This window comes from Mastigoproctus giganteus, chromosome 8 (assembly GCF_048544385.1).
Source record: "Mastigoproctus giganteus isolate SK-2022 chromosome 8, ASM4854438v1, whole genome shotgun sequence".
Lineage (NCBI taxonomy): Eukaryota > Metazoa > Arthropoda > Arachnida > Uropygi > Thelyphonidae > Mastigoproctus > Mastigoproctus giganteus.
Window position 1 is genome coordinate 137,936,289 of NC_143582.1, and position 15,791 is coordinate 137,952,079.

General features: G+C 36.8%; 1 protein-coding gene across 1 annotated transcript in view; it reads left to right on the forward strand.

The window, feature by feature from the left end:
* The window catches only part of LOC150081847 (NIF3-like protein 1), a 151,753-nt gene that overhangs the window by 112,436 nt on the left and 23,526 nt on the right, over positions 1-15,791 (forward strand). The window lies entirely within an intron of this gene.

Consider the following 15,791-nt stretch of genomic DNA (forward strand, 5'->3'; position numbering starts at 1 on the left):
TCTCACCCTGCTGAATTCATGGAGAAAATTGAATGATCAGATGATCTTCAATGACCATTGGATAACAATTAAACAGATAGTTGCTGAGACTGGGATAAGTTATGGATTAGAGAGTATAATTCACAATGATCTGAATATGAATAAGGGTCTCAGCACAATGGATTCCCCACTTTCTCACTTCTTCAGAAATAAAAACAGGCAGACCTGCTCTACTGAAATGATTGTCATGTGCAGTAGAGATCCTAACCTGATTTTACTCCGAATTGGTGACTATGGATCAATCATGAATATATAATTTTTACCCAGAAACAAAACAGGTTTCAAAACAATGAAAATATCCATCATTGCCAACTCCCAAAAAAAAAGCCAAAGCGCAACCATCTGCAAGGGGGAAAGGTGTTTTTGTCAGTTTTCTGGGGTAAGATGGGCATTATTCTCACAGATTACCTGGAGAAGGGTAACACCATCATGTACATTACTATAGTGACTTACTGAAGCAATTACAAGCAGAACATTGATTCTCAGCAAAGTCATACTGTTGCTTCATGACAACTCACCAGCCCACACTGCAGTCACAACCACTGATCTTGTCCAGAGGTTAAGACTTCATATCTTGCCATACCCACCTTATTCCCCCGACTTGGCACCTTTTGATTCTTCTCTTTCTGCAGCTGAAATCATTTTTTTGGCAATGCAAGGGTAATTTCTGTAACAGAATCAATTTCTGTAATCAAATGTAACAGAAGCATGGTTTCAAGAGCAAAGTGAGACCTATAAAAATGGCATAAGGAAGTGCTGCAAAAGATGGAGAAATGTGTCACTTTGGGTGATGACTACACACAGGAGTAATATATGTTCCAAGTCTCAACCTCCTGGGACGCAGAACATGATCAGGAGGAAAACTTTTTGATACCTCTCATACATTATTCTATGATTGTTGCTACCAAAATGCATACCATGCATTTATCAGTGTTAAACCTAAGTTGCCATTTTTCAGCCCATCTACCTAATTTATCCATATCTTCTTGAAGTAACACCATGATTACTGTCATTAATCGCCTGACTCGCTTTTGCATCATCAGCAAACCTAGACATCAACTTGAAGTCATCAGTATATATCATTAATGTTGTGCCCTTAAATTAAACAGTAGGGGTCCAACACCAATTCCTTAGTACTCTGCTCATTACATCAGTCCATGAAGAGTAGTGACCATATATAACCACTCTTTCTCTTCTACCACTTAACTATCCCTTTATACATAGCAGTAACTTGCCCATAATGCCACATTGCTCTGATTTAAACACCCACCATTGATAGGCTTTGCCAGAGTCTTAAGTATATGATATCAAAATTATTCTTTGCATCCAACTTCTTATTAATGACATCATTGTAGCTTAGTCAGATCACTCTTATCAAAATGATCCTGTATTGCTTCTTTCACTATTGACTCCATTATTTTCTATACACAGAGGTCAAACTTATAGGTATGTGGTTGCCCAATTCACCCTTTGAATCAACCTTGTAAATAGGAGATAGCTTTGCATATCTGAAATCTGTAGGGACTTCTGAATATATGGATGCTCTCATTATTATGGGTAAACATTTTTCTACCTCTTTTGCTGCTTCTTTTAATATAACTGGATAGATTCTATTAGCTGCAGGCAATCATCATCATCAGCCATTTTCAATCCACTGCAGGATGAAGGCCTCTCCAGCATCTTTCCAGTTCCTTCTGTTTTGAGCACTGGCCATCCATTTACTACCCAAAAACTCATGAATTTCATCTATCCATCTCCGCCTTTGTCTTCCAGGTTTTCTTCTAGCTCCTCTTGGGTACCATTCTATTATTTTCTTAGTCCATCTGTCATGATGTCTTCAAGATATGTGTCCTGCCCAAGACCATTTTAGTTCTTTAGTTTTGATAAGAATGTGCTTTACTTGAGTTTTCTGCCTAATCCATGTGTTTCTCTTCTTATCTAACAGTCTGATTCCCAATATAATTCATTCCATTCTTCGCTGTGTAGTTCTCAGCTTCTCTTCCGTTCTTTTGGTGAGTGCCCAAGTTTCACTCCCATAAGTCATGGTGGGGAGTATACATTGGTTCATTATTTTACATTTCAGACAAACTGGGATATTGCTCATCAGTATGTGACTATATTTCCTGAATGCTATCCATCCAAAATTTATTCTTCTCTTGACTTCCAGCCAATTATCATTATTACAGCTAATAACTTGTCCCAGATAAGTATATGACTCCACCTTTTCAATTACTGCTCTTTCAATCATTATTTCCCTTTTTTGTGGCATAACTTCTTCATCATTACTTTTGTTTTAGCATATTCATCTTTAGTCCAAAATCCTTACTAACTGTGCATAACTGATTACGATTTTCCTCTAATTCTTTGGGATCGTGGCTTATGACCACAATGTCATCTGCAAACCGTAAATGGTTTAGGTACTCTCCGTTCACATTGACTCCCCCTAAGGCGCCTCCGTAGCCAGGTAGGAAGGAGTAGCAGTGCGTAGCACATGCTTCTTGATTAGACCGGGGTTCGAGCCCGTCACCACCAAATACGGAGGATGCGGAAAGGTCAGGGAATGACCACCGCATTTCCCGCAGCAATATGGCCTTAGCTGCTAATGCTCCTAAAAAAAAAAAAAAAACCAAACCAAACAAACCAAACATTGACTCCTTTCTGCGACCAGTCTAATCTTCTGAAAGCTTCCTCAAGGGCAGCAGTAAACAGCTTCGGAGATATTGTGTCTCCTTGTCGAACTCCTTTCTCGATTTTAAATTTCCTACTGTCTTTGTCTAGTCTGATAAAGGAGGTAGCACTCTCATATATTATCTTCAAAATCATAATATATGGGGTATCTATGCCTTGTCTATCCAGTGCCCGAAGCATTGCCTTATGCTGTATGGAGTCAAATGCCTTTTCATAATCCACAAATGCCAGGCATAATGGTGTTTTATATTAATTTACTTTCTCCATAAGCTGTGATATTACGTAATCCATAGGTGATCCATAGTTGAGAATCTTGTCCTAAAGCCAGCTTGCTCTTTCGGTTGATTCTCATCAAGTATTCTTTTTAATCTGTTAGTAATGACCCTTGTGAACAACTTGTAGATGTGGGATAACAAGCTAATTGGTCTATAATTTCCAATTTCTGAGTTATCTCCTTTCTTATGCAGCAAAACTATGATTGCATTATTCCACTGCTTAGGCGTCATACCTTTTCTAATGCACTTTGTGAAGAACCTTGCCAGTTTTTGTGTTATGTCTCTTCCTCCCAATTTTAACAACTCTACAGTAACTTCATTTTCTTCAATGCATGTTCTACCTCATCAGGAAGAATATCGGGTATGTCGTATGTGTTGCTACTTTGCAATCCATCTTCCCCACTGCTGGCATCATTCCCTCGCTCCTTGTATAATTCTCTATAGTAGTCTTCTGCTATTTGAATTATGCCTTCTCTGCTGTTTATAAGTACACCATCGCTATTCTTCAGTTTCAGTATCATTTGTCTTTCTGTATTACTGCTCATGGCTGCTGATTTAAATCCTTTGTTTTCCCTTAATGCTTGTTCTACTTTTCTTGTGTTAAATCTTCTTATGTCCTCTCTGAGTCGCTTTCTAATGGCTTTGCATAACTCAGTATACTCAATTTTCTCCCTGTCAGTGTTTTTCTTGCTCTTCATTTGTCGTCTTCGGTTCATCATGACAAGTGTTTCTTGACTAATTTTTTCTTCTTCGGATTTCTTTTTCCCTATAGGTTTCTTGGGTTTTATCACTTTCAGAAAGTTGTAATATTCCTCGTCGATATCTTGGTCCTGAGCAGTCTTCAGAAGCTCAAACTTGTTCTTAAGTTCCAGTACATACTGCTTTTTCTCCTTCTCTGTTTTCTCAAAGACCTTTGTATTATTTACTCGAGTCAGTTTTTTCCTTTCCTTTCCTACATCTTACCATTCTGTGATCACTTCCAACATTTGCCTTATTCAGGATGGTAACATCATTCACAATATATCTTCTGTTAGTGAGGATGAAGTAGATTTCATTAGTTGTTAATCCATTTGGACTCTTCCATGTCCACTTTCTGTTCACCCTTTTCTTGAAAAAAGTGTTCATTACTGACAGTCCTTGAGATTCTGCAAATTCCACAAGTCTTTCACCTCTTTTATTTCTTTCACCCATTCCAAAATTTCCTATAGTTCCTCTTTCTGCACTGTTTTGCCTTTTTTCCAACCTTACCATTGAAGTCCCCCATAATAATAGTGTAGTGGGTTTTCTGCTCATCTAGAAGACTCTCAATTTCGGTGTACATTTCTTCAACCTCTTAGAAATCTTGAGTATTAGTCTTGACACCCTTGGTGATGTACTTTTGAATTCCAAAATGTTGGTTTTAAAATCTTTATGGACCAGAAACCCAACTCCACCTTCACTCCTTTCACTGTTTCCATTGGTGCACAGCAGATTTCCACTTGATAAACTTATAAGTGATTCATTTCTTCTTCTTGTTTCAGCCAAACCGATGATATTCCAATTCACATTTTCTAATTCCTTTTCCAGCTCTAATATCCTGTCTTCACTGATGAGTGATCTTACGTTATAACAGGCCAAGTTCAGTTTTCATTGCTGCAGGCATTGTTCCCTCTAATTTTTCTTATAGCTGCGCAGTGCAGAAATGCACCTGAGTAAAACATTTTTAGACAAGATTAAATATGTGCAATATTTTTACAAATTGTTTTAATTATAAGTAGGGACATGCATAATAATAAAAAAAATGTTAACAATAAATTTACACTTTACAGTTATTTATTTTTCTTGGAATTTTTCTCTTCTGTTATTTGTAGAGGTCCATGCTTTGTAGACATCATCTACATTTATTATTGCACCATTAGCTAAATGCAGTTTGATTCTCATAAGGTCGCTTAAATGAGGTTCATTTTTCTATTTCGATTTTTTGTTTTAATTGTATACATAGTGCTAAATAAATTTGTAAGTACGAAATTTACAGTGTCACTGAAAGTTTTAAATGTTCCAGTTTTAGTTTTTTCGGCAATTATAAATTTTAATTCCGAATATTCTTCTGATATTTTTGAAATAACATTCACGATTTATTTGTAATAAATCGTGAATATTTTTTTGAAAGGCATATCACATTAAGGTTCCCCAAGTCAAAATTATTGCTTTCATTTGTGATAGCATTAATATCAAATACGTTTCGTTCAGGATATTTTTTATAAGAACAGAATTTATACATTCAACAAATTGAAATGAATAATTTTTGCTTCCCAATTTGTATGTATATCTATAAATTTTTCCAAGTGTTCATGAATGTCTTGTACAGAATTTGTTGATGCATTAATTTTTATGGCTAATATCACATCATTAATTAAATTTAAAAACCTTGACCATGTCAAAATTTGATTTCAATCATTCACTTCTTTCCTTTTTTATGTTACATACTTCTACAGTTTCCGTCAAAATAGTTAAAATTCCACCTTTTTTCAGATTACGTAACTTGGTAACTGCATCCATATGTATCTTCTGACTTAGATGCCATTTTAAATAATCTAGTTTCCATTCTTCCTGTACTAAATTCTCCTGCAACTTTTGCTTCTGCACAAAAAGTACACAAGATGACACCATTTTTTTCATTGTATTGAAAAATATCTCCTAGTTTTAGGCTTTGCTTTTTATTTGATGGAATTTCAGCATCAATTTGTTTTAAAAGCCAATCCTTTTTAAATGTTTTGCAAGTTTTTTTATTTACAGTATTTACGTCTTCAGTTTTTCTTTTGGACATTTTTTATCTGAAAAATTTTAAAATTAAAGAATTTTATTAATTCTCTGTATTTAAATGAAGATATTATGAAATGTTAGGAAAAATCACAAATTTTTAATGCATTATTAAAATAGTTTATAAAAATTTAAAAAAAAAAGTTTAATTTTTCATATTTTACTTTTAATAATATATTAAGTAATACTAAACATTTTTGGTTATACTTAAAAAAAATCCAGATCAGTAGAACCGCCCACATATTTTTATGTATTAATTAGTAAAAATTAATACGTAAAAAACTCGACTTCGAAAATTTTCACGATCACAATACATTCCTTATACACTCTACCCCCACACATACTGTATATGTGTGTGGTTGAGTGGACAGAATGTAAAAATGCTGATCTTCCCTGGGCTCACATCCGGTGAGTATGGGCTCGGCACACCCAGGGTCCTGAGCTGGATATCATCATTCTTCTCTTTCTTGGTGATTCCCTTCTACTTCTGACACACACTCTCTCTCAGGGTAACTCGGGATTTTTTTTTTGGCTTGTGCAGCATAAGCCTAACAACCCTTCCTTGCACCATATGGCTATAATAATATGGTATTTATATTATTTTTATGGCACTTCTGTAGCCAGGTGGGCAGGAGCAGCAGTGCGTAGCACACGCTTCTTGATTAGACTGGGGTTCGAGCCCGTGACCACCAAATACGGAGGATGCGGAAAGGTCAGGGAATGACCACCGCATATCCCCGGAGCAATATGGCCTTAGTTGCTAATGCTCCTAGAAACCAGATAACAACAACAATTATTTTTATAACAATAAACTCGCCTTAAAAACATACAATATAAACTACAACTGCTACAGTCCTTTATATATTCATAATGTAATAATTTTTTTCATATAAATAAAAATCAACACATATAACTTTTCACTATGCACTATGTATTTGTAAATAAAAGATGTGGGAACATGTCATGCAATAGTGAATCTTATGGCATGAGTTATCCACCCTTCCTATATTTATTCTTCCACTAATACTCCTGTCGGCTGTGTGCACAGAAAGTTAAAAGCACCTGTGCAACTTCATAGAAATCAGTGCATGTGTGCAGCTTAGAGGGAACTGTGGCTGCATGTACTGATGGAATCTATCAGTTTCCCTTTTATCTTCTTCAGTTTTAGCAGTAATGATTTCTCTTATTTCAGTTATTATAAAATCATTTACCTCCCAATCAATATTAGATAGATGACTGCTACTTGTGTCCCTAAAACTTCATATGTGAATGAAGATGCAAAATATTTATTTTGTCAGCAAGCTGCACAGAATCATCAATAGTTATGCCATTTATGTCCACTGGCCCAACATAGTTCACCTCTTTTCTTTTAATGTCTCTTTTCTTTGCACTCTTAACCGGGGACTTCTCATAATCTAGCTTAGCTCGCCTAAATCCCTGAGCTGATTACAGACTAGTTTGTATTTACCATAGCACTTCTATGTCGCTTGACAATCTATAACCATCTCTTACAAAGTTGGAGTTTCGATCCCTGCCCCATCTTTTGTTAAATTACATCAGTTATAAGTTTCTTGGGAATTAAGTTATCAATTATAATTAGCATTCACTAGTATGTTTTTCTAGCGTGCAGCAAAAGGGGCAGATACTTTGAATGACATGTTTTTTAAAAACTCTAAGCATATCAAGAATAAGGTTGAAACACCAACTTTTGTAACTGCTAAAATATGTTCCACTTTGTAAGAATTTCTTTGCTTTGGTATTTATATTTTCCACAGGCAGCTTAAGGGGACAAAAGATTAGTATATCAAACCTAATTACAGAAAAACGGCACCTTCGGGGAGTGAAGGTGCCATTATTTTGATTCTTCCGTTATCTCGCAAGTTCCAGTCAAGTTAAAATTTAGTTAACTTGAGCTGGAACTTGCGAGTTGGTCACTCACACACTAGCAAGACTTTTGTGGATTTATTGAATTATTGTTTTCTATAGCAGCATGTTCAAGACACAACTAGAGGGAGTAATATTCTTGATCTGATTATCAGCAGTGATTATTCAATGCATTAAGAATTTACAGATAAAGGAGCCACTAGGTGGCAATGATCACAGTGTACTTATGTGGAATTTACTTAAATATTTAACTACCATCAGGGGTAAAGGGAAGGGCTTTTGCTTTTGTAAAGGTGACTACAGTGGTCTCAGAGATATTTTAAATTCTATACAGTGGGGTCAACTGATGATGTTACCAACTGCAATTCTAAATGGGAAGCATTCAAGGAATTAATCTTGGAAGCTACTAGGCTTTTCATACCAACTAAGAAATACTGTTCAAGGTTTAGGCCAAAAGGATGTCAGATGAACTAATGAGACTTGTGGCAAAGAAGAAAATGCATGGGATGCATATAAATTATGACACAGCACAGAAGCCTATGGAAGATATAAACTAGTCTGTAATCAAGTCATAAAGGAGGTTAGGCAAGTGAAGGCAGATTATGAGAAATCTTTGGCAAAGGATGCAAAGAAAAACAGTAAAGACTTCTTTACTTATATAAACTCTAAAAGGAAGGGGATGAATCAGATTGGTCCACTTGATATTGATTGTTTGACTGTAAATGATCCTGCTCAGATAGCTGAGAAACTGAATGAGTATTTTGCATCTACATTCATACATGAGGTATTCTATAGGGAAGTGGAGAACAGAAACAAATTAAACTAACAGGAAGCTAAATGATTTTGTAATAACTGAGAGCAAAGCGGAGGAGAAATTGTTGACGTTAAACATAAGAAAGGCACCCGGGATTGATGGAATCTATCCAGTTATATTGAAGGAGGCAGCGAGGGAAGTAAGCAAACCCTTAGCCATAATTATGAGAGCATCCTTAGATTCAGGGGGGGTCCCCGTTTACCGGAGATGTGCAAATGAATCTCCAATACACAAAGGGTGACATGAGTAATTACAGACCTGTTAGTTTAACTTGTGTTTCAGTGAAAATAATGGAGTCACTGGTTAAAGAAGCATTGCAGGATCATCTAGACAAGACTGCAGTAATAATTCAGACACAGCTTTGGGTTTTTTAAGGGGAAGTCTTGTCTGACCAATTTGATTGTATTATGTGGTCACAAAGGAACTGGATGCAAAAAATAATTTTGTTATATACAATCAGTCCTTGTATAGCACGCTAGAGACCCTCGTGCAATCCAAAATCGTGCAATATAAATAACAGGCCGATGGGGAAAAATAGGGTTAGGTGCCAACCACCCAAGATTGAACACACATTTGTAACCAAAACATTACCAAACACAATAAATAATCATAATAAAATACTTACGTATTTTATTACGACTATTACGTAATAAAATATTGCTAATGCTTTTGCTTCTATCATAAGCAAACTTGTTCTTTGTTTGATCTTCTATCCAAACAGGTGTTCCATCTCTTCCAATTCTTTGTGTCTTGATCTAATGGATTTTGTTACACTTTGAGTTTTTCCTGCTATGGAAGTTGTTTTTATTTTCTCTGCACTCTTTCTAATTTTTGCCGTAGCCTCGTTTAGGCCTGTAGTATGTTCATTATCACATGGTCTTTCATTTCACTCAAAGTGTTTCACAATTTCATATTTTTTCTCTATCGACAGAGGTGGACTAGCCATAAGCCTTACTGGGGAAACCCCCGGTGGGCCGGAGGCCAGAAGTGTGATTTTGGCCATAAACACTAGTATGAGGCCACTATAAATTTTCCTGGGTAAGAATTTTTGACCGAGTCTGCCTCTGTCTATCGATATTGATTTTCTTTTTCTCTCTGAATCCGTAGTGTCTTCACCAGGACACTTCCTTTTCACAACTTTTAAGTATTTTACTAATTTTTAGGGAATAAAGCACAATTACAAAATGAGGAGGCACGCTTGATACACATAAACAAAGCTGCGTGCGTGTAGCAACTGAATAAACAACACTGTAAAGGCAGAGACACACTATTAACACCTCACTAGCTCACATTTTACTAAAGTACATTTCTGGGGGTTACTACCATAAAACAATAAAAACAATTTCCTGTTGCATTCCTGCTAGTGGAATCTGTTATAAATGGGTAGTAAACTAGATCTAATTGCATTTGCTATAATACCGATAGCTGGAATTGTGTAGGTTTTTACATTATTATGGTGAAATGTATTTCCCCTTCACTGATATAAAAAACATAAATACATTTTCAGAATCTTCTCTTCATTGCTATTGTGTTGCGTTCAGTTGGGGTGATTCCGTGTTCTGCTGCCATTTCTTGTAAACACAAAGGCGAATCGTGCATAAGCGAATTATGTTCGTGTTATATACGATATCGTTCCCCTATTTATAAATCGTGTATGATCGAATTCGTGTAATGTAAAAACATGCTATACGAGGATTGACTGTACTAGGATTTCAGGAAAACTTTTGATACTGTTGCACATGGAAGACTACTATACAAATTGGAGCAGTATGCAATAAGGATAAGTTACTACAATGGATAAAAGGATGGTTGAGTGGGAGTAGACAGAGAGTGGTAATCAATGGACACTGCACTTCTTGGACTAATGGTCTTAGTGGAGTCCCCCAGGGTTTGGTGTTGGGCACATTGTTGTTTTTGTATATTCATCAATGACATTGATGAAGGTATATCAGGCTTAATGTCCAAGTTTGCAGATGATACAAAGGTTGGCAGGGTGTTAATGAAAGTAAAGACAGTATGCTACTGCAACTGGATCTAGATAAGTTGGCCAAATGGGCTGAGAAGTGACAACTGAAGTTTAACATTGACAAATGCAAAGTATTGCATATGGGTAGCAGTAACTGAAGAGAAACATACCAACTGTGTGGTATATGGAAGTGAAGAGTGGAAAAGACCTGGGGTAATTGTGCAGACAGGCTGCAAGAGTAGTACATGGGGTCTTGTGAATGATATACAGGAATTTTGCTAGCAGGGAAAAGGAGGTGATTATCCCTTTGTTTAAGGCAATGGTTAGGCCACACCTTGAGTACTGCATACAGGTCTGGAGGCCTCATTTTAGGAAGGATGTTAAGTTGCTTGAGCATGTACAGGGAAGGGCAACAAGATTGGTGAGGGGAACAAAGGATTACTCTTACCAAGAAAGGCTTAAGTTCTGCAAATTGCAGTGACTGGAGACTAGGCACCTGTGAGGTGATCTGATTGAGGTGTATAAGGCCTTTAATTGGTTTGAGCACTCTGAATTCTGATGGGATTCTTCTACTTGCTCAGATTACAAAAACCTGAGGGGGCATAAACTGAAATTGAGGAAAGACAGTTGTCGAATAGATGTGTGGAAATTTGCCTTTAACCATCAGGTAGTTGACTGCTGGAACAAACTTTCATCTGTCATTGTGGAATTTCATAGCTTAAATAAATTCAAGGAAGAAGTGGACAAACGTTTGGAGCAAATGGATGGGTGAAATAGGAAGGGTTTTTTGTTTTTTTTCGGTTGATGCTGTATAAGCTTGCTTTCTTGCATCATATACCTCTACTAATGCTAATATCAGTACAGAATTCACTTTCAAAATGGCAAACATAAATAAATACATTACTCACGTGACTTGCCATTGACTTTTATCAGCACTGCAAGACCTTTGAGCTGTATGTAAACATCCGATCTGAATGTGCCATTAGCTCAAATGTTCCATTATTTCAGGTGCCATTATTTCGACAGTTTACTGTGTATAAACTATAACAGCATTTAGAAAACCACATCCTCTGCTCTTTTTTAATGGAATGCACAGGAAGGGAACTGAGTTTCACTTGTTGAAAGGTGAAATCCTATGGCACGATGCTGAAGTGGAAATGTTCGTGTACCCATATAGATTCATGCCCTACCTCTACTAAAATGGCAAAGAGGAAAGATCTGTTTATATTAGATGGCTATTCACACGACATGCTGAATGAATGAAGTATGCTTCAATCTCTTTCCATCATGTGTTTTTTTGGTTGCTAGAAATGTAAACTTCTTATATCTTCATATCCAATCAGAAATTGAAGACATTTAAACTCCAGGTGCCCTTAGTCCCCAGGGGCTTAGAGGGGAACAGGTATTCTGTGTGTTATCAGACACTCAGTCTAAAACACTGATGGATCCAATATTTTTCTATTACAGAAGATTTAGGAGAAGTCCAGTTGGCCTGCCTCCCTAAAATCCACTCATGCATACCTTCTTGATGGTAAACTCTGTTACATCACTTAGGTGGCAACGAACGTGTAGAGTGGTTCTCTTCAAGATGCCTAGTCAGCGTGAAGAGGAAAAGACCAAAGCCTCCAACATACGACAGCACGACGAAACAAATGGCCCTCAGTCCCCAGTGGCTTTTACTCCCCCTCTTACGGCAGCGAGAGGATAAGAGTGGAAGCAGAGGGTGCTAAGAATCTCTGGGTACGATCAGGCTGCCATGCACAGAAACTGAACTTGGCCTGTTACAACGTAAGATCGCTCATCAGTGAAGACAGGATACTAGAGCTGGAAAAGGACTAGAAAATGTGAATTGGAATATCATCGGTTTGGCTGAAACAAGAAGAAATAAATCACTTATAAGCTTATCAAGTGGAAATCTGCTGTACACCAATGGAAATAGTGAAAGGAGCGAAGGTAGAGTTGGGTTTCTCCACAAAGATATAAAAGTACATTACCAAGGGTGTCATGACTAATACTCAAGATTTCTAATAGGTACAAGCTAAAGGTTATAATGATTTATGCACCAACATCGAGCCATGATGATGAAGAGGTTGAAGAAATGTACATCGAAATTAATTGAGAGTCTTCTAGATGTTTTTTTTTTTTTTGTTATTTGGTTTTTAGGAGCATTAGCAACTAAGGCTATATTGCTCCGGGGATATACGGTGATCATTCCCTGACCTTTCCGCATCCTCCGTATTTGGTGGTTACGGGCTCGAACCCCGGTCTAATCAAGAAGCGTGTGCACGCACTGCTGCTCCTGTCCACCTGGCTATGGAGGCGCCGTCTTCTATATGAGAAGAAAACCCACTACACTATTCTTATGGGGGACTTCCATGCTAAGGTTGGAAAAAGACAAAACAGCGCAGAAAGGGGAACTATAGGAAACTTTGGAATTGGTGCAAGAAATGAAAGAGGTGAAAGACTTGTGGAATTTGTAGAATCTCAAGGATTGTCAGTAATGAACACTTTTTTCAAGAAAAGGGTGGACAAGGAAGAGTCCAAATAGATTAACAACTAATTAAATCGACTTCTTCCTCACTAATAGAAGATATATCGTGAATGATGTTACCATCCTGAATAAGGTAAATGTTGGAAGTGATCACAGAATGTCAAGATGCACATTTGATATAGATGTAGGAAAGGAAAAAACTGACTCGAGTAAATAATATAAAGGTCTTTGAGATAACAGAAGAGGATAAGAGCAGTATGTTCTGGAACTTAAGAACAAGTTTGAGCTTCTGCAGACTTCTCAGGACCAAGATATCAATGAGGAATATTACAACTTTCTGAAAGTGATAAAGCCCAAAAAACCTATAGGGAAAGAGAAATCCAAAGAAGAAAAAATTAGTCAAGAAACACTTGTTATGATGACCCGAAGGCGACAAATGAAGAATAAGATAAACACTGACAAGGAGAAAATTGAGTATACTGAGTTATGCAAAGCCATTAGAAAGAGACTCAGAGAGGACATAAGAAGATTTAATACAAGAAAAGTAGAACAAGCATTAAGGGAAAACAATGGACTTAAATCAGCAGCCATGCGCAGTAATACAGAAAGACAAATGATACTGAAACTGAAGAATAGCGATGGTTTACTTATAAATAGCAGAGAAGGCATTATTCAAATAGCAGAAGACTACTATAGAGAATTATACAAGGAGTGAGGAAATGATGCCAGCAGTGGGGAAGATGGATCGCAAATTAGTAACACATACGACATACCCGATATTCTTCCTGATGAGGTAGAACATGCGTTGAAGAAAATGAAGAATCAGAAAGCCCTGGGGGTAGATGAAGTTATTGTAGAGTTGTTAAAATTAGGAGGAAGAGACATAACACAAAAACTGGCAAGGCTCATCACAAAATGCATTACAAAAGGTGTGACGCCTAAGCTGTGAAATAATGCAATCATAGTTTTGCTGCATAAGAAAGGAGATAAATCAGAAATTGGAAATTATAGACCAATTAGCTTGTTATCCCACATCTACAAGTTGTTCACAAGGGTCATTACTAACAGATTAGAAAGAATACTTGATGAGAATCAACCAAAAGAGCAAGCTGGCTTTAGGACAGGATTCTCAACTATGGATCACCTTCACGTAATATCACAGCTAATGGAGAAAGCAAATGAATATAAACCACCATTATGTATGCCTGGCATTTGTGGATTATGAAAAGGCATTTGACTCCATACAGCATAAGGCAATGTTTCGGGCACTGGAAAGACAAGGCAGAGATACCCCATATATTATGATTTTGAAGAAAATATATGAGAATGCTACCTCCTTTATCAGACTAGACAAAGACAGTAGCAGATTTAAAATCTAGAAAGGAGTTCAACAAGGAGACACAATATCTCCGAAGCTGTTTACTGCTGCCCTTGAGGAAGTTTTCAGACGATTAGACTGGTCGCAGAAAGGAGTCAATGTGAATGGAGAGTACCTAAACCATTTACGATTTGCAGATGACATTAGGTCATAAACCACGATCCCAAAGAAATAGAGGAAAATCTTAATCAGTTATGCACAGTTAGTAAGGATTTTGGACTAAAGATGAATATGGCTAAAACAAAAGTAATGATGAACAAGTATGGCCACAGAAAGGGACCAAATGATTGAAGGAGCAGTAATTGAAAAGATGGAGTCATATACTTATCTGGAACAAATTATTAGCTGGAATAATGATAAATGGCTGGAAGTCAAGAGAAGAATAAATTTTGGATGGATAGCATTCAAGAAATATAGTCACATACTGAAGAGCAATATCCAGTTTGTATGAAACGTAAAATAATGAACCAATGTATACTCCCCAACACGACTTATGGAAGTGAAACTTGGGCACTCACCAAAAGAATGGAAGGGAAGCTGAGAACTACACAGCGAAGAATGGAACGAATTATATTGGGAATCAGACTGTTAGATAAGAAGAGAAACACATGGATTAGGCAGAAAACTCAAGTAAAGCACATTCTTATCAAAACTAAAGAACTAAAATGGCCTTGGGCAGGACACAGCTCAAAGACACGATGACAGATGGACTAAGAAAATAACAGAATGGTACCCAAGAGGAGCTAGAAGAAAATCTGGAAGACAAAGGCGGAGATGAATAGATGAAATTCATGAGTTTGTGGGTAATAAATGGATGGCTATTGCACAAAACAGAAGGAACCGGAAAGTTGCTGGAGAAGCCTTCATCCTGAATGGCTGATGATGATGAAACTCCAGGGGAACTCGCTCTGAATGAAAAGATGGCTCTTGGACCTTGGAAAGTTGGAAGTGTAGAGAGCAGTAAGGTTCCCTGGTGGCTTTCTGTTTGTATATAATGTTGTAATGGTGATAGTGAAATAGTGCCATTCTTTTTGGTTCAGTGAATGTTTATAGCCGAAGTTTAAAAACCCACCTATTATAGCAGCCTAGGAAGATCCCGCATTAAGTGTTATTAAGATCACAAAGAGTAAAGGAACCCTTGTGAAGTGGTAAATGTGAAAGAATATTCTTTTCTAAGATGGAGTGTTAGATGAAAGCAAGAATTATGTATTAAAAACATAAAATAACTAGATGGGCTCTCTCTCTCTCATTTCTTTGTTGTTATAATAAAAAATGGCTGTTTACTTTAACTGTTTCTGGCAATTCAGCATGTAGGATGAAAAGTTATAAACATCTGCTGAGTTATTATTTTCTTTAATATTGAGTAAATCACTGATTTTTAAAAGTAATGGAATTTTACATAAACACTGAAGCATAATTGAATTGATGGCTGGAACAACGTTTGATGTGACTATTTT